General features: G+C 38.8%; 1 long non-coding RNA gene across 1 annotated transcript in view; it reads right to left on the bottom strand.

Annotated features, from left to right (window-relative positions):
• Nucleotides 1-1,189: 1,189 nt before the first annotated feature.
• LOC121133203 overlaps nt 1,190-21,037 on the bottom strand; it is a 112,365-nt gene continuing 92,517 nt past the window's right edge. Inside the window, exon 9 of the long non-coding RNA XR_005869995.1 lies at nt 1,190-1,355. This is a non-coding gene — a long non-coding RNA (uncharacterized LOC121133203). The remainder of the gene's footprint in view (nt 1,356-21,037) is intronic.

Genomic DNA, 21,037 nt, shown 5'->3' with positions numbered 1-21,037 from the left:
ACATGCACTATGAATATTTTAAAAATTTTATACTGCTCATAAAACATATATATAAATATGTATATAAACACTTACCTAGAAATGTTTACTAAATCTGTATTTCATTTCCTTATAAATGTCTTTATCCAATTTTATTAGGTAAATTTTGAGAAGCATGCCAAAGTCTTTTTGGGACTGCCTTTGAAGGTTGGATGCTTCTCTTGCACAATAAGACCACAGTTGCTTGTGACATGCTTATAATATGCTACAAAACAGTCTGTATAAGCTCAAATACATAGTCATCATTTATTAGAGTATGTTTTGTAGAATAAAAGCTCCAAATACACTTGCTTTATAGTCAGAGTTAACGTTCTTACTGTTAAATTTTATCTCCATGGTTCTGAAATCTTTTGTGTATATAGGTTATAAATTATCTCCTAGCTATATGACATATATCACAGCAAATAAATTTATGCTTTCTATTTAATTTATACTTTTCTCATAAATTCTGAATTTCCTATATATTGCAATCTGTTGTTGATTTCTTGTTCTATTAGAGTACCTTTAATATATGCAGGGTTTTGTTGTTTTTAGAAAACAATAAGAGAAAGAGATAAACTGAAAGGGTCCTACCCTGTGGATAGTTTTTGTCCTCCAAGGCTCTTCATGCATCCCAACTGGATTTCTCTATCTCTGTCTCTCACTATCACTGGAGACACCTCCATAAACTGCTAACCAAAGCAAGTCCACGGGGTAGTGCCTCTCCAAATGAACTGACAGGATTCTGCCGCTCTAAGCATCCAAGTCAGCATTTGCTCAACATCAGAGAAAACTCATCTTTTCTACTAACAGCATCTTTGTTTTGCTTGGTATTCCACAGGACAAAATCTCATATCTACTCCCAACCACAGGTTACAGAACCCCAAACTAATTTACACCCTCCAAATGAAGGTACACCCATACATCACTCAAAGTTCTGTAATTTTCTTAGACACATGCAAGGACCATGGTATCCAGGGTATGACCAACATGCCCTTCCCCAGACCTTCTTATTTTCCTTGCTGACTGTTTCAGTACCACTCTTAAGTAAGAACTGAAATAACCGCATTCACAACTTCTGGTATAGCTCTAAACGCAATGTACATGCTCCATAAGATCCTAATAACAGATGAGGGGAAATATCTCCATAATTTATTTAAAGGTTGGTTGAATCAAAGACATTTCCTTACTGTAAGACTTTGAAGAGAGTTGAATATGGAATTTACAGTCATGCTGTCTGGGGAGCATTTCCTGTGGTTCCCGATTGTTCAGACTCAGCAGCTCAGAGCTGTCCTTCCACCTGCTTCTGTTTCCACACCATTGCCAAGGCAACACACCTGTTGTGGGATATTTGTACACTGAGTGAAGATGTATTGCTGTGATTGGTGTAACAAAAAAGATGATGAGTCAATAGCTGGGTACAAGAGTATAGGTAGGAGAATACAGGCAGGACTTAACCTTAAGAGAGAGAAAACTTGGAAAGAACCAAGTCAGAGTGACTAGCCAGCCTGGGAAGAAGCAGGGTGGACAGTATGGAGATGAGGTAAGAAGCCTCGTGGAAGAACATAGATTAAAAAGTAAGGGTTAATATAAGTTATAAGAACTAGTTAGGAACAAGCCTACGGTAAGGCTGAGTTTTCTTCATTAGCAATAAGACTATATGTTGTTATTTGAGGGCCAGTATTCCCCCAAAGGAAAGTCCAACTACATGCACCTCTAGGACAGACATTCAAAATGATCCATTATTTTGTTCCAAAATTTAATAACCATAAAATTTATTTAAATTCCAAGAAAAATATTTATAGTTTTAGCTGTAATGATTATGTAGCTTGAAACACTACAAATAATATATTTGGTGAAAATAATCAGTCAAAAATTATTTTACAATTTTAACAGTAAAGCCATATGTAGCAGAGAATTAAAGGTTAGAAACCTTGTCTTCCGGGTAGCCAGTCAAATTCAATGGAAATATATATATGTACACATACATAAGGTTACATTTTCAAATTATGTGTTTTAAGATATATATTTATCACAAGTAGACATGTACTCTAAACATTCTTTTCTTTGCCTTTCTTTCAAACAAGTGTATTTTGAATTACCTCTGAATTAGCTGCCTTGATTTTAATACTCTCCTGATACTCTATTGTAAGGCTATACTAGAAGTTAGTCTCCTATTATAAGTACTTTATATTGCTTCAGCCTTCATAATTACAATAATATGTAGATATGCTTGCATAGAAATTTTTATAGGATCGATTTCTAGTAAGAAAATTACCATATAAATCATCAAGCATAATTTTAAATTAGAAACCATGTTCAAAAATAAAAAAAGATATTATATTCAAAGGCAATTGCAACTATTGTATTTCCAGCAACATTTTGCAAATTTTTCTTTAGTCTTACATTCTTTCCATACAACTTTCAAAAATTTAAAATACTGTTTATGGATATGTGAAAATATTTACATTGTACAAATAACAAATGAAGTCACATATCGAAAGCTAAATGATTCAATTTTCATGAATGTTATTTACAATTTCAATTTCTTGTATAATATTTTTCCTTTTGAAGAAACCAGTTCTCTTTTCTTCTGATCAATATTAAAAATATTCTCCAAGCCTTTTTGCTATATGTTTCATTTTGTTTGGATATTCTTATTCCAAAGAAGCTTTAATGTGCTTATGAACCTTGTATATCTACTTTCATAGATCCTTGCTTTGAGATGCATGTAATAGATATTTCTTGTAAACAACAGAAAAATATCATATTTGCATTTGGTGCTCGTGCTTAAGTTCCATCACTGGGGTTTTGCTTCAGTGCAGAAAGGCAGGTCCTCCGTAGTAAAACCTGGAGTGCAGGTCTCCTGTGCTGCAGCCCTCTTAGGACTTATTTCAGTAGCACCTACATAAACCACTTCCCTCTTTCTGAATCACAGGAACTGTAAGACCCACGTATAACATTTCATACTGAAAATTCTTTCTGGTTTCTACACTCACAGTGCCTTTATTGCTATAAGTGGATATCCTTATTTTAAAATCTGTAACAGACACATTATTAGTGCATATTTATAACATCCTGTATAAGTCAATATGTACATACATTGTACAGTATGGTAATCATGCCTATGTCCCCCAATGTTTATTGTTTACTGGCATCCTTTTAAACTTTTGCAGCTATTTCCAGTGTTCAATCACTTCCTATTTATTCAAATAAACATATTGTCAGCTTAAGTTTTAGTCACTCTTAATAAGTCAAATCACATTAAGGGATTTTCTAGTATTGATTTATCCATATATCTCTAGAAACAAGCTAAATTTATATTAATTATGTTATAATTATTAATTCGCTCATTCATTCTCTCGTTTGCCTTAGGGAAGCAGAAGCTCGTGTATCCTGAGATGGTCTAGACTTGATGTGCAGCCAAGGATGCCATTAGACTTCTGATATGCTCTTTAAATACTAGGATTACATTTGTGCAAAGGCAAGCTGTTTTATGCAGTGATGGGGATCAGATCGAGATTTTGGGAATGGTTACCAAGCACTCATCCTTGGCCTGATAGAAACATTTTGCTTGCTCTGTGGGATTATGTTTTATATGATGGATTTAAGATTTTTCATATATATATGTATATATATATACATACATACATACATGGTGCATCTGTATGTATTTGAAATGTGGAACTGTTTGTAAGTCTATAGTGCAAAAGTTTGCAACCTTTTGGAAAGTTCCATTCTTTAAAGGTTTAAGTGATTTCACCTGTTATTCTTCAGGCCTTGTGATTTTTGCATGTGAATATTTGAAAATTCTTTAATTTTGATATTGTTCAGATTTTATATTCACCTATCATATTGTAAATATTTTTATAAAAGTAAGTCCATATAGTCATTTAAAATACTTTCTTTGATTTCTTTATTGGTTGAAACATCTCTGTTTACTGTTCTGTTTTCAGGTCCCATCTTTGGTCTGGTGTGAGTCAAAGTCAAATATCATATCTGCTCCTTCATTTCAGGCAGCACTGCAGACTGTTTCAACTTTTCCTACAATCCCCTGGCTGGCGGAGTCACAGTGGGTCACAGCAGGTGCCTGCTAGACATTGAACTTCCATCTATTTCTTCTCTGTCTCCTTTCTCCTGTCATCTGGCATGTCTGGAAATTCCCAAGGCCAATGCATAGCACTGTGATATTTGTTCCAGAAAGCAAACTAGCTGAGTCAGGAAACAACTCCACAAGAAAAAGTCTTACTGCTCTCTATTCAGAGGCTTAGTCCTACCCAGAGTTACTGCAGAGAGCATCAGGCATGGTCATATGGTAGCTAACCAAAAAAGGAAGTTCTCTATAGAAGTGTAGTCTTCAAATTTCATACACTAGGGAAGTTACTGTATGAATCTTGGAATTTATCATTCAATGACCCATATACTTACCTTAACACGGAATGACAGGGCCTACCTACCTTGGTGTGAAGGATTTTACATACTATGTTAAGTGAAAAAGCAATTGATGAAGACAGCTATCCTGTCACATTGCTAAATTTCCCTTCTTGATTAATTTCATTACCAAATCTTCATTTCCCTAGCTTACATGTTGTTCTTGGTAGCTAATATGAGGCTCTAAATCATGCGGGCAGGGCTTCATGATCATAAACAACAATGGAGGTTTTACTACTTTGTGGGCAGTGAGAGACGCTTCCCACTAATGAAAAACTGACTCTGCAGAAAACACAACAGCCTTTTATCTCTGAAAGAAGGTGCAGCCACCCTTGAAAAAAGACAGACCTTGCTGTGGAAATGCATTGTCTATTCACTTGTTAGAACTGAGATCACCTGTGCCCTCAGAGGATGAATTCCTAGAGTGACTGACCTGGTCACATGTAGGATGTTATCTTCATCACTGACACACCACAGCACTTATGACACAACACCACTCTCCATTACTATCCTGGGTAGTGAATATAACCTAATACAATTAAAACTGTGGATGCCAAGTTCATTTATCCCAACAGGCTATTATGATATGAAAACAAAACAGATCTTACTTCAGTTTTAGCCAGGCTAATTTATGAGAAGAGTATGCTTCTGTTGCTTGTCACTTAATGGCTGTTTGGCTACACTAACAACAAAACATTGTTGTATCTGAGAAATCATTTTTATTTTTTCACTAATTTTTAAACTTAAATTAAAACAATCTTATTTTACATACCAATCCCAGTTCCCTTTCCCTCCCATCCTCCCACTTCTCCCACCATCTCCTCATCCCAACCCTATCAGAGAGGGTGAGGCCTTCCATGGGGGGATCATCAAAACCTGTCATATCATTTGGAACAGGACCTAGGTCCTCCCCCATGTATCTATGCTGAGAGAGTATCCTTTCATAGGGAATGGGCTCCAAAAAACCAGTTATGCACTAGGGAAAAATGCTGGTTTCACTGTCAGTGGCCTCATGTACTTCTCAAACCCCCAATTAACCCCCACGTTCAGAGGGTCTAGTTCAGTCTTATTCAGGATCCCCAGATGTCAGGCTGTAGTCCATGAGCTCCCACTTGTTCAGGTCAGCTGTTTCTGTGGGTTTCCCCGACCACGGTCTTAACCCCTTTGCTAATCACTCATCTCTCTTTACGTCTGGATTCCAGGAGTTCGCCTCAGTGCTTAACTGTGAACCTGTTTCTACTTCCATCAGCTACTGGATGAAGGCTCGATGATGGCATTTAAGATAGTCATCAATCTCATTTTATGGGAAGGGCATTTAAGGTAGCATCTCCACTATTGCTTAGATTCTTAGTTGGGGTCATCCTTGTGGATTCCTGGGAATTTCCCTAGTGCCAGGTTTCTCGTTAAGCCCTTAACAGCTCCCTCTATTAAAGTGTCTCTTTCCTTGCTCACCTTTTCTGTCCTTCCCCTAACTTGACCTTCCTGATCAAAAAAATCTACAGGAATTATTCTTGATCTTCAGTGAGCCAATGATACTAACTGTACTGTTTTATTAATAGCATATATGTGAAGACATGGAATCTGCAAAACCAATCTACAAGTCTCCAGAATAACTTCTGTAAGATTCAGTTCATATTTGGCGTCCTACAGCAAGCATTTCTCCTGTAATCTAAAGCCAGTATGCGAGAGATGACCACCTCTTGGATGCCTATGTTTTTCTACAGTCATCTATCCTTTCCTATCATGTTTCTACCCCTGACTTCATTGCTTTACACCTTTACCTGTGTCCCTCAGTGAACTTTAGGTCCTTTAAAAAACAGGAACCATCTATTTTACTTCAAATATTCCTTGCCTAAAATAAAGCAAATAGACATTCGTTGCTAACTTTGTAAATGAATGAGTCTATGGCCCTTCAGGGTTCCAAGACCCAATGACTAATGTTCACCCACATAACTGTCTTACAGTTTGTTCTGGGTAGATGCAGACTATTTTGTATTCATTTTGGGGCATTTACTTCTTCAATGTAGATGCAGCAATGTTTGTAGAAGTTCTGATAATTGACTTTTATTAATTAAATACAAATATAATATAGTGTGGGCAGCTCATTTCACCTTTCATATGTGATCCTATCTTTGATGAGATGGAGATGTGCAGGTACATATAATGGAGAAATTCAACAGGTTGTGTGCAGGATGCACTTGAGTCTGTGCAGGTTGAATTTTCATTTAGCTGCTCAGAAATTATTTGTATGTCATGTACAAAGTCTCATAAGCAGCTGTAGAAAAGTAGTTACTTGCAAATGTGTGTGTGTGTGTGTGTGTGTGTGTGTGTGTGTGTGTGTGTGTGTGTGTCTGGACAATGACTATTCACTATTTTACTTGTTGTCTGGTAATGATTCTGAGTGCATGGGAATTACACACACACACACACACACACACACACACACACACACACACACACACACACACATCATTAGTTCTCAGTTAGAACAGCCATTCCAAACAAAGCAATGTGTTTGGCATTTTCAGAAATGCTTTATTGGAATGATCAAGGGTTTGAAAGAGCTTGAGTTAGGTATAATGATCATTTCCTTTAAATGGGAGAAGGTCATGATGAAAGTTGCTATTTATCAGTAATTAGAGTTCTATAGAGGGTCCAATTATGATATTTAGACCATTAGCAAATGAATGTTATTTAGATTTTGCTATGGAAAATTACCCGAGGCCATGTGGCATCTTATGGAGTGATGCGGTATAACCGGGTTTGTGGTCTACGTCTTACCAACTCCCCCAATTGGGCTTCACATACACGCTCCATCTGGAGTCACTTATTAAGGATACATTAGTGCTCAATACAGAACTGGAAAGTGGCACCTCAGTGGGCTTGGAGATGAAAACAAACAACCCTGTATCTTATTAAATTTTGCACAAAATGGAAAACATTATGTGTGGTGAGATGCAGTGAAACTTATCTAATGAGCAATAAACATTTCTGGATGACCATAGTTTCCTTTGAATCATGCTTTCAGAAAAATAGAGTGAGACACTAAAAATTATCTAGGGGATGTTGACAAATCTTTTCTAACACATTTCTATCAAAAATCTGAGTTCACCATTGACATCCACGTTGTCAGGCAAGATGCTAATGAGGGCAGAAGCAGTCCTGCCTGTATCCAATGAGCCTGATATACAAAAACAAAGTCTCTAGTTAAGGGGTAATAGAAACTAGTTGTTGGCACAGCTACCTGGCCTCTTTCATACTTTCAGAAGTGGGAAAAAAAATAATCCTGACTTGCTGTCGCCGCAACCACAGCTGAATGCTATCACAAGGGAGATTTCTTGATCTGATTTATGGTGTGAGTCCAACTATGCTTACTGTGGACTGGCAAGCTAATGTTACCTGAGCCACTCACTGTTGGGTCACTTTGCACACAAGACAGCAGTGCTAAAGGACCCTAAAAGCTGTCTTGTTTCAGGAAATTTTACCAATTATTCAGTCTAGGGTTTCATGTGTTTAATGACTTCCTCATCTGACCACATAATGTGCTTCCTCTCTCCTTTCTCCCTTTGCATTTTTATTTCCTTCAGTTACTCTAGAGCCTAGGTATGGTTAATTTAATCTTTCCTCCAAAGTCAATGCTTCTGACCTCAGAAGGCACAGGGCCAAAGGCCAAACAACTTTAAATGCCAACGTATGAGAACTTTCAAAGCTTGGCGAAGTGGGTGTCATTGCTGGGGGGGGCACCTAAATGGGGGAGGGGATATCTCTACTGTCAGTCATAGGCAAATGTCAACTTGGAAGCTAAATAATTCAAAATCAAGTCCTTTTATTGGCTTTTAAAGGTTTTTTTCCTTTCTTGTTTATTTGGACATTTTGTCCTGTTAATTGGGAGGGAGGGTTGAGGAGTTTGTAAAAAAGCATAATAAGCGAAAAGGGTGTTCCCAACCCTGGGTGATGTGTGGCCACTAGGAGCAGCCTGAGATGTGCTCTGTGGAAAACACTTATATACATTTCTCCAAAATGCTTAAGAAGATTCATGCATAATATAATAATGTTTTAAGAGCTCTGCTGAGCATATGACTTCTTAATTGGTAGTGTGGAAAACATAAAACAAGAGAAGAAACCCCAGAGGCATTAAACATATCAATATGTGTTCATTGTTTCCTTGGTGGTTTCTGTGATTTTGTTTTGGTAAAAAAATAAATAAATAAGAAAAGAAAAATCAATGCCAGATGTATGAGTACTTAACAAAGGCTAGTTAAATGTGATAATTTTTACTTATATGCATCACAATTTTCTTTTTTTAATTGCTTGTGGTTGATGTTCCATGAATTCTGAGTTCATTTTGCCTTTCTTTCTTCTTTCAAGTTTTAATTGTAAGCTTCCTTTTCATTTCTTTCTTATATATTCATATTTTGTTGTAAAAATTTATAATATTTTTTGAAATTTAATCTTCCTTTGTTCCCTTTTGATATTTTCTTTATTAGTCTTTTCCACTGTAGTCTCCTGAAGAGGAAAGCTTGCATTAATTTTGATTTTAAATAGCTCAAAATTGTCAATAAACTTATTTGGTCCTTATTTCAAAATTTAGGTTTTATATAATAATTACAGATTTAAAAATGTGTTAGACGTTTGGTATTTTATATGTGTTACATTTTATAATATCTTGAAATTCTATGTATCTCAATTTAAAAAGTTATTAAAGCCTCAATATGAACAACTAACAAATAGAAAAAAGAAAACCTCACAGTGAAAACAACCAGACCCAAAGTATACACATCTAAAAGAACTTCCATGAGTTTGAATAGTCATTTTTCACTAGTAAATATATTTTATGAACTTAAATATTAGGTGATGAGAAAAGAACGCAGGCAATGGACAATTGAGTCATGAAAGAGGATATAAATTACTTTTCTAGTTTAAACTTTCATTTTCACATTTTTGTGTAGTGGATATGTGTCAGTGACCATGTTTAAAGTCAACATTTCATTAGCTGAGCATTACTTTCTATGTCTGTGCCAGTATATAATAGTATATATCCAGCAAACAAGAGTTATTTCCTGGTATCTGTAATACTTTGGAGTCTGGAAAATAATTTCATGTGAGTATTAACCTTCCAAGCCAAGAATAATATTCCATTTGTAGAAAATTACTAGATAATTTAGGCAAAGCTTCCTTCATGTCAAGTTATCTATTTTATAAGTCTAAACTTATGTCTAGATTATTCAGATAAATGTATTGCTCCTTTTCATATAGCCAAGTGGGAATCTATCACCAAAATACAAGGAAACACTTCCAATAAGTCTCAGGTTATGTACCCTTAAACGAATTGGTACAGGAGACCACTTCCTGAAAGTAACACCAGTAGCACAGACACTAAGATCGACAATTAATAAATGGGACCTGCTGAGACTGAGAAGCTTCTGTAAGGCAAAGGACACAGTCACCATGTTATAACAGCAGTACACAGAATGGGAAAAGATATTCACCAACCCCACAACTGACTGAGGGCTGATCTCTAAAATTTACAAAGAACTCAAGAAGCAAGTCTCCAAAACACCAAAGTAACCAATTAAAAAGTGGGGGTACTGACCAAAGAGACCAGGGGACCAGCGGGTCCTGTGGGACCAGGTAAAACAGGCCCTGCATTCAGGCCTGCATTCCAGTGCCTGAGGATTGCCTGGGGACTGCCACAGAGCTTCCCATCCCTGCAGGAGCCATGCACCCCAGATCCCAGGTCTTCCCTTTCACCAACAAGACCAGGAAACCAGTGGGTCCAGGTAATCAAGGCTTGCCTTCCAGTGCCTGGGGACTCCCACAGAGCCTCCCATAATGGTGGGAGCCAAACACACCAGATCCCAGGTCTTCTCTTCCACCAAAGAGACCAGGAGACTAGCAGGTCCAGTGGGACCAGGCAAACAGGCCCTACATCCAGGCCTGCATTCCAGTGCCTGGGGATTGCCTGGGGACTGCCACAGAGCTTCCCAACCTGGCAGGAGCCACACACCCCAGATCCCAGGTCTTCTCTTCCCAACAAAGAGACCATGGGACCAGCGGGTCCAGACCAGGGTACCAGCAGGTCCAGGGGACCACCTGGACCAGACCAGGGGACTGGACCTGCAGAGCCAGGGGACCAGTGCATGGAAAGTGCCACAAAGCCTCCAATCCAGGCAGAAGCCACTCACCTCAGATCCCAGGGCTTCTCTTCCACCAAAGGTACCAGGGGACCAGGTGGGAGACTGTGCACCCCAGATTCCTGGGCTTCTTCTCCACCCACAGAACCAGAACTAGGACAAGGAAGAGAAGAACTACCAGAGTATTGGACTTGCTTGCACCCACAAAAAGGGAACTCTGGTCCCCTAACCACCAGACCAGTAAGGGGCTCTTTCTGCACCCACTAAAAGAAACAGACAATACAAAAACACACTCAGCAAAAGAAAAACAAATATGAAACCTCCAGATTCTAGAGACTCTGCACCAACCAGACTCTAACATTCCAATGCAAATGAAGCAGAAGAGAATGACTTTAAAAACAACTCCATGAAAATGATAGAGGCCCTAACAGAGGATATAGGAAAATTCCTCAAAGAAATGGAAGAAAAAAAAACAAAAAATGTAAGAAATGGAAGAAAAACAAACCAAAAATTGCAAGAAATGGAAGAAAAAACAACCAAAAAATTCATTAAATGCAACAAATTGACAAAAAGACAAAGCAAAAATTGCAAGAAACAATTCAAACAGTACAAGGGTTGAAAACTTAAACAGAGACAATAAAAAAAAAACACACAATCTGAAAAAAGGCTGGGAATAGAAAAGCTGGGCAAATGGTCAGGTACTACAGAAGCAAGCATTACCAACAGAATACAAGGATAAATTGATTCATCAGCAAAAGAAAATCTTAAGTCCAACAAATCCCTAACAAAAAACATCCAGGAAATATGAGACACCATGAAAAGAGCTAACTTAAGAATAATAGGTATAAAAGAAGGTAAAGAAAACCACACATGTATGAACATCTGATCTTTGGCAAAGAAGCTAAAAATATACAATGGAATAAAGAAAGCATCTTCAACAAATTGTGCTGGCATAACTGGAGGCTGGCATGTAGAAGAATGTGGATCGATCCCTGTTTATCGCCATGCTTAAAACTTAAGTCCAAATGGACCAAAGACCTCAACATAAATCCAGCCACACTGAACCTCTTAGAAGAGAAAGTGGGTGGTACCCTTGAACGAATTGCTACAGGAGACAGCTTTCTGAACATAACACCACTAGCACAGACAGTGAGATTAACAATTAATAGATGGGACCTTCTGAAACTGAGAAGCTTCGGTAAGGCAAAGGACACAGCAAGACAAAAAGGCAGCCCACAGAATGGGAAAAAATATTCACTAAACCCACATCTGACAGAGGGTTGATCTAAAAGATTTACAAAGAACTCAAGAAGCAAGTCTCCAAAACACCAAAGGATCCAATTAAAAAGTGGGCTGCAGAACTAAATAGAGAATTCTCAATAGAGGAGTCTAAAATGGCTGGGAGGCATTTGAGAAAGTGCTCAATATCCTTAGCCATCCAGGAAATGCAAATCAAAACAACTCTGAGATACCATCTCACTCTTGTCAGAATGGCTAAAATCAAAAACACCAAGGACAATTTATGCTGGAGAGGATATGGTGAAAGGGGAACACTCCTCCATTGCTGGTGGGAGTGTCAACTGGTTCAGCCACTCTGGAAATCAGTATGGAGATTCCTGATAAAAGTGGGAATAAACCTACCACAAGACCCAGCAACTCCACTCTTAGGCATATATCCAAAAGATGCCCATTCATACAACAAAGATGTCTGTTCCACTATGTTCATAGCAGCTTTATTTGTAATAGCCAGAACTTGGAAGCAACCTAGATGTCCCTCAACCGAAGAGTGGATAGAGAAAATGCAGTACATTTACACAATGGAGTACTATTCAGCAGAAAAAAACAATGGAATCCTGAGATTTGCAGGCAAATGGATGACACTAGAAGAAACCATCCTGAGTGAGGTAACCCAGTCACAAAAAGAGAAATATGTCATGTACTCTCTCATATATGGATCTTGGACATAGATCTGGGGAGTGCCAGCCTACAATCCCATGGCCAGAGAGTCTGGGAAACAGAAACTTCATTCAGTGGCTGATGGAAGAAGAGGCACACTCCCATGGCTAAGCACTAAGCTGAACTCAAGAAAGCCAGTAACAGAGAGGGAGGACTGATGACCAAAGGGATTAAGACTGGGCTGGTTTAACCCCCAGAAACAGCTGACCTAACAAAGGTTAACTCTTGAATCCCAGGCATCAGCCTGGGAATCCAGCATGGGACTGATCAAGACCCCCTGAATGTGTCAGTGAGGAGGCCTAGGTAATCTATTGAGCCTTGGGCAGCAGATCAGTACTCATCCCTAGTATACACACGGACTTTGGACTCCCATCCAACAATGTGAGGTGCACTCTCACCCTGAACTCTTGGGGAAGGGTCTAGGCCCTGCCCTATATGGAATGACAGACTATGGACACCCCCATGGAGGGCCTCACCTTCCCTGGGGAAATGAGGGGATAATGGGGGGGTTGGGGGAAGGGCACAGGAGGAGGAGAGGGAAAGGGAGAAGGACCTGGAACTGACTTGTGAAGCAACCTTGTTTCTTATCTAAATTTAAACTGAAAAATAAATTAAAAAAAAAAGAAAACCACCACAAAGGGGCAGAAAACACATTCAGCAAAATCATAGAAGAAAACTTTCCCAACCTAAAGAAAGACATGCCAATGAAAGTACAAGAAGCTTACAGAACACCAAATAGAGTGGATCACAAAAAATCGCCACATAATAATCAAGACCCCAAATATACAGAATAAAGAAAGAATATTAAGAGCAGCTAAGGAAAAAGGCCAAGTAACACATAAAGGCAAACCTATCAGAATTACACCTGAATTCTCCATGGAAACTCTGAAAGCCAGAAGGTCCTGGATAGATATTCTACCAACACTAAGAGACCGTGGATGCCAGCCCAGACTACCATACCCGGTAAAGCTCTCAATCACTATAGACGGAGAAAACAAGATATTCCATGACAAAACTAGATTCAAGCAATACGTACCCACTAACCCAACCTTACAGAAAGTTCTTGAAGGAAAACTCCAACCCAAGGAAGTTAACTACAACCAGAAAAACATAGGCATTAGATAATCCCACTTACGAACAGCCAAAAGAACAAAGGGGTGGAATTCCACCCATAATTTCCTTCAAACAGCCATTCCAAATCAAAGATGAATGAGAAATCAATGGTCACGAATATCTCTCAATATTAATGGCCTTAACTCACCCATAAAAAGACACAGGCTAGCAGAATGGATTCAAAGACAGAACCCATCTTTCTGCTGCATAGAAGAAACACACATCACCCTCAAAGACAGACATTACCTCACAGTTATAAGTTGGGAAAAGATTTTCCAATCAAATGGACCCAAGAAACAAGCAGGGGTAGCAATCCTAATATTTAACAAATTAGACTTTAAAATAAAATCAATCAAAAGAGATGAAGGAGGTCATTACATACTCATCACAGGATAAATCCACCAAGATGAATTTTCAATTCTCAACATCTATGCCCCCAAAACAAAGGCATCCACATTCATAAAAGCAACATTACTAAAACTTAAATCACATATAAAGCCCCACACACTTATAGTGGGAGATTTCAACACCCCACTCTCACCACTAGACAGGAATACCAGACAGAAATTCAACAAAGAAGCAAATGGTCTAATAGAATTAATGACCCAACTGGGATTAACAGACATTTACTGAACATTTCATCCACATAAAAAAGAATATACCTTCTTCTCACCACCACATGGAACCTTCTCAAAAATTGACCACATACTTGGCAACATATCGAACATCAGCAGCTACAAAAGAATTGGAATAACTCCATGCGTCTTATCAGACCACCATGCGTTAAAATTAGAATTCTACAACAACACAAATTGCAGAAACCCTACAAACTCATGGAAATTGAATAATGCACAACTGCACCATCCCTGGGTCAAAAAAGAAAGTAAAAAAAGAAATTAAAGACTTCCCAGATTTCAATGAGAATGAAGACACAATATACCCATCTATGGGACACTTTGAAAGCAGTGCTACGGAGGAAGTTCATAGCACTAAGTTCCCACATGAAGAAACTGGAGAATAGTGGTACTAGAGAATTAACAGCACAGCTGAATGCTCTAGAACACAAAGAAGCAAACTCCCCCAGGATGAGTAGATGCCAGGAAATAATCAAATTGAGGGCTGAAATCAGTAAAGTAGAAACTAGGAAAACAATACAAAAAATCAATGCAACGAAGAGTTGGTTCTTTGAGAAAATCCACTAGATAGACAAACCTTTGTCCAAACTTACCAAACAGCAGAGTGTGAACATGCAAAGTAACAAAATCAGACATGAGAAGGGGGACATAACAACGGACTCAGAGAATCATCAGGTCATACTTTGAAAACGTGTACTCCACAAAATTCGAAAATTTAAAGGAAATGGACGACTTCCTGGATAGCTGTCTCTTGCCAAAATTAAATCCAGAACAGATAAGCAATTTAAATCGACCTATAACCCCTATGGAAATAGAAGCAGTCACCAAAAGTCTCCCAACAAAAAAAGCCCAGGTCCAGTTGGCCTCAGTGCAGAATTGTACCAGAAATTCAAAGAACAGCTTCTACCAATTCTTCTCAAAGTATTCCACACAATAGAAGCAGAAGGGTCTTTGCCAAACTCTTTCTACGAGGCTTCAATAACCTTGATACCCAAGCCACACAAAGACACAACTAAGAAAGAGAACTTCAGACCGATATCCCTCATGAACATTGATGCTAAAATACTCAATAAAATACTGGCAAACTGGATCCTAGAACACATCAAAACAATCATTCACCACGATCAAGTAGGTTTCATCCCAGGGATGCAGGGATGGTTCAACATACAAAAATCCATCAATGTAATCCATCATATAAACAAGCTGAAAAACAAAAATCACATGATCATCTCACTAGATGCTGAAAAAGCCTTTGACAAAATCCAACACCCCTTTATAATATTTTTTGGAGAGATCTGGGATAACAGGAACATACCTAAACATAATAAAAGCCATATACAGTAAACTACAGCCAACATCAAACTAAATGGAGAAAAACTCAAGGTGATTCCGCTAAAATCAGGAACAAGACAAGGCTGTCCACTCTCTCCATACCTTTTCAATATTGTACTTGAAGTTCTAGCCAGAGCCATATGACAACAAAAGGAGATTAAGGGAATACAAATTGGAAAGGAAGAGGTCAAACTTTCACTATTTGCAGATGATATGATAGTTTACATAAATGACCCAAAGAACTTTACCAGGGAACTCTTACAGCTGATTAACACCGTCAGTAAAGTGACAGGCTACAAGATCAACTCAAGAAAATCATTAGCCCTAGTATATACAGATGATAAAAGGGCTGAGAAAGAAATCAGAGAAACATCACCCTTTACAATTGCCACAAACAACATAAAACACCTTGGGGTACTGCTAAACAAACAAGTGAAAGACATGTATCTCAAGAACTTTGAGTCTTTAAAGAAAGAAATTAAAGAAGCCCTCAGAAAATGGAATGATCTCCCATTCACTTTGATAGGTAGGATCAATGTAGTAAAAATGGCAATCCTGCCAAAAGCAATCTACAGATTCAATGCAATGCCCATTAATATACCAGCACAATTCTTCACAGACATTGAAAGAACAATAATCAATTTTGTATGGAAAAACAAAAGAGCCAGGATAGGCTAAACATCCTTACTCAACAATGCAACATCTGGAGTCATCACCTTCCCTGACCTCAAGCTCTATTATAGAGCTGTAGTCCTGAAAACATCTTAGTATTGGCACAAAAATAGACAGGTAGACCAATGGAATCGAAATGAACACCTTGATATTAACCCATACATGTACGAACATCTGATATTCAGTAAAGAAGCTAAAAATATACAATGTAAAAAAGAAAGCATCTTCAACAAATGGTGCTGGCATAAGTGGATGCTGGCATGTAGAAGAATGCTGATAGATCCATGTCTATCGCCATGCACAAAACTTAAGCCAAAATAGATCAAAGACATCAACATAAATCCAGCCACACTGAACCTCTTGGAAGAGAAAATGGGTGGTACCCTTGAACGAATTGGTACAGGAGACAGCTTTCTGAACATAACACCAGTAGCACAAACAGTGAGATCAACAATTAATAAATGGGGCCTTCCTGAAACTGAGAAGCTTCGGTAAGGCAAAGGACACAGTCAGCAAGACAAAAAGGCAGCCCACAGAATGGGAAAAGATATTCACTAACCCCACATCTGACAGAGGGCTAATCTCCAAAATTTACAAAGAACTCAAGAAGCAAGTCTCCAAAACACCAAAGGATCCAATTAAAAAGTGGGCTGCAGAACTAAATAGAGAATTCTCAATAGAGGAGTCTAAAATGGCTGGGAGGCACTTGGGAAAGTGCTCAACATCCTTAGCTATCCGGGAAATGCAAATCAAAACAACTCTGAGATACCATCTCACTCCTGTCAGAATGGGTAAAATCAAAAACACCAAGGACAATTTTTGCTGGAGAGGTTGTGGAGAAAGTGGAACACTCCTCCACTGCTGGTGGGAGTGTCAACTTGTTCAGCCACTTTGGAAATCAGTATGGAGATTCCTGATAAAAGTGGGAATAAACCTACCACAAGTCCCAGCAACTCCACTCTTAGGCATATATCCAAAAGATTCCCACTTATACAACAAGGATGTCTGTTCCACTATGTTTATAGCAGCATTATTTGTAATAATAGCCAGAACTTGGAAGCAACCTAGATGCCCCTCAACCAAAGAGTGGATAGAGAAAATGCAGTACATTTATACAATGGAGTACTATTCAGCAGAACAAAAACAATGGAATCCTGAGATTTGCAGCCAAATGGATGGCACTAGAAGAAACTATCCTGAGTGAAGTAACCCAGTCACCAAAAGAGAAACATGGTATGTACTCACTCATATATGAATTTTAGACATGGAGCAGGGAATTGCCAGCCTATAACCCCACAACCAGAGAGTCTGGGAAACAAGGAGGATCATAAAAAGATATGCATGGTAACTAGAAGAAGGAGAATGGGACAATATCTCCTGAGGTTTTTGGGAACATGAGGGGAGGGGAGAGGAGAGGAGAAGAAGAGGAGGGGGAGGAGGACATGGGGAAACAGGAAGGTTGAGTCAGGCAACCACTATAGGTTTGAGAAGAGATCTGGCAGTAGGGAGATTTCAGAGATCTAAAAGGATGACACCAATTGGCAAACTAACCAAGAGTGGGGAGGCTACCTAAATGCCTGATATTGAGATCCTAGAGCCTTCAGCCAGTGGCTGATGGAAGCAGAGGAAAGTACCCACAGGTAAACACTGAACTGAACTCTGGAAACCAGTTGCAGAGAGGGAGGAGTGATGAGCAAAGGAGTTAAGACCTGGCTGGTGAAACTCACAGAGGCAGCTAACCTATACAAGGAGGAGCTCATGGACCCCAGACTGGTAACTGAGTGGCCAGCATGGAACTGATTCAGACCCCCTAAACGTGGGTGTCAGTGAGGAGACCTTGTCAATCTATGGGCCCTTGGAAAGTAGACCATTATTTAGTCCTGGCATACAAATGGACTTTGGGAGTCCATTCCACATGGAGGGATACTGTCTCAGCCTGGGCACAAGGGGAGGGCCTAGGCCCTGCCCAGGATATTATGACAGACTTTGAAGATTCCTCATGGCAGACCTTACCCTCCCTGGGGAGCAGAGAGGGGATGGGATGGGAGGTTTGGGGGATTGGTGGGTTCAGGGAAGGGGGGGAGGTTGAGAGGGCTGGATTGACATGTCAAGCAAGCTTGTTTCTAATTCAAATAAAATTTTTAAAAAGGAGAAAAAAAAGTCATTTTAGATATTGGAAGATTTTGGCTTGTCATGGTGGCCCACATCTTTAGTCTCAGTACTTGGGAGGCAGAGGCACATGGATCTCTGTGAGTGTTGAGGCTACCTGTTCTACTTAGAAAGTTCATGACAATCAAGACTATATAAAATGACCCAGTCTTAAAAAAACCCAGAAAATTTTATTCATGACAAACCCGGAAAACTCCATTTCTAAATACAAGCTCACTGAATTAGTTATTATTGAATATTTCAAGAATCACAGATTGAGGAAGGTTTCATGTAGTTGATGCCTTCAGGTGTCTCAATGATTAGTCTGGAATAGTCTGTCTTATACTCATTGGTAATAACCAGGAGAGTAATCAAAGTTACAATGGCAACCATGCCCAGTATGGTGGTCATACAGACACCATGATAATTAGAGGATACATGGGCCACATATACTTTCTCCCCAAGGCCATGGAAAGGATCATTATAATATGGTATATAGACAGATTTATCTTGAAAAAAAACCTCTTTTCAATAATGTATCTCTAAGGAACAAACTATGAAGTTTTCTTAAATAGACATGAAGACATTGTTTCTTTTAAAATAGAGATGATTTTAAAATAATAAATAAAGATTGTAATAATAATCTGGGGACTGCTCAGATGATAAAGTGCTTGCCACAAAAGTCTTCAAACTTAAGTTCAATTCACAGCACCTATGCTAAAAAAGAAGCAGATAAAGGAAGGAGGGCAGAGGAAGAAGAGGAAGAGGAAGAGGAGGGGTGGCACCTGTTTGTGTGCTCAGTGCTGAGGATGCAGAAACAGGTGAGTTCCTGCAGTTCACTGTCCAACTAGCATAGCTAGCACACCTGAGAATTCTGGGTCTCACTGAGAAACTTTGTCTCAAATAACTATGATAGGTGGTGTCCTAGGAACAAACTAGTGATTAACCTCTGGCCTTCACACACAGGTACACACACACGCACACACACACACACACACACACACACACACACACACACACCTCACCACAAAGCCACAAAGAATAATCTTTCCATCTACTCTCACCTGTGGTTACATTCCATTAGCCTATTATCTTATCACTTTATTTCATTAGCATAATTTTGTAGAGATGGTCTCTAATTTGAGTCACTCCTCATTATATACTCTAATTTCTCACTGATCAACTTTACTAAGAATGTAGATTCATTAGACATATTACTTAACAACTTTTCTCTTTATAGGAAGAGAACATGAGGCATCAGGAAGGTCGAGTTGGGGGAAAAACAAAGGACACCAAGGAAAGACATACCTTAATAGAGAGAGCCATTACAGGTTTAGCAAGAAACCCCGCGATACAGAAATCTTCAGGAATTCACAAGGATGAGCCCAACTAAAAATCTAAGCAATAGTGAAGAGGCTACCTTAAATGTCCTTACCCTATAATGAGATTGATGACTACCTTAAATGCCATCATCGAGCCTTCATTCAGTAGCTGATGGAAACAGAAGTTGAGATTCACAACTAAGCACTGAGCCAAACTCCAGTAGTAGAAAGGGAGGAGTGATGAGTAAAGGGGTCAAGAACGTGCTAGGGAAACACACAGAAACAGCTGACCTGAGCAAGTGGGAGCTCAAGGACCCCAGACTGACAGCTAGGGAACCAGTATAGGACCAAACAAGGTCCTCTGAATGTGGATGTCAGTTGGGGGCCTTGAGCAGTCTATGCAACCTCTGGCAATGGAACCAGTATTTATCCCTAGCGCATTATTGGGCTTTGTGAGCCCATTCAGGATGGGGAAGGGCTTGGGTCTCGCCCCAAATGATGTGACAGAATTTGAAGATCCCCCATGGGAGGCCTCACCCTTCCTGAGAAGTGGATGGAGGGTGTGATGGGGAGATGGTGGGGGGAATGGGAGGACACCAGGGAGAAGAAACTGGGATTGGTATGTAAATAATTTTAAAAAATAAAGTAATTCTTTGTTTTCATCTATCTATTCCCTGTGACACTAATTAGTTTTGAAATAAAACTTCATAATACTAGAGAGAATGCTATGTTTTGTACTGTGATATATTGTGTCCTCTCCTGATAAACATGAAATCCGAAGTAAATTTCCACTTTTTAAAATCCAGCACCTAGATATAGCTGACCTTGGAGTGTCACACATTGAAATAGAAAACATACAGTACTATAAATTACAATAAGGCAAAAATTTGACAGAATGCAATGACTTCTATAGATGAAAATATTTAAAATTTACTCTTGGACATTACAATTTACTTAAAGTTTTACTGGTATGATATCCCTATGCATAAATATGTGCAACTGTATATATAATATATCCAAAATCAATTAATAACATCTCCCAGAGGAAGCAGTAGAGATGAAGTCTACCATCATTGAAAGATAAGGAAACTGATTAATTTTGTTTCTGTACTGATCTCTTTGGTTTAGTTGCTAAATTAAATAACAGTTGGATTATCTTTAGTTTAAGTAATACACACTAATGTGTGATTTTATGCTTTATGATAGTTTTTTTGTGGTTGGATTTTGTTATTGTTTGAAATACTAAGGAGCGCAGGGCCTGAGTAATAATCCATTG

The sequence above is a fragment of the Mesocricetus auratus genome, unplaced genomic scaffold (genome assembly GCF_017639785.1).
Source record: "Mesocricetus auratus isolate SY011 unplaced genomic scaffold, BCM_Maur_2.0 Super-Scaffold_100020, whole genome shotgun sequence".
Classification (NCBI taxonomy): domain Eukaryota; kingdom Metazoa; phylum Chordata; class Mammalia; order Rodentia; family Cricetidae; genus Mesocricetus; species Mesocricetus auratus.
The sequence above is the reverse complement of the archived record's forward strand: the minus strand, read 5'-3'. Positions and strand labels throughout refer to the sequence as shown.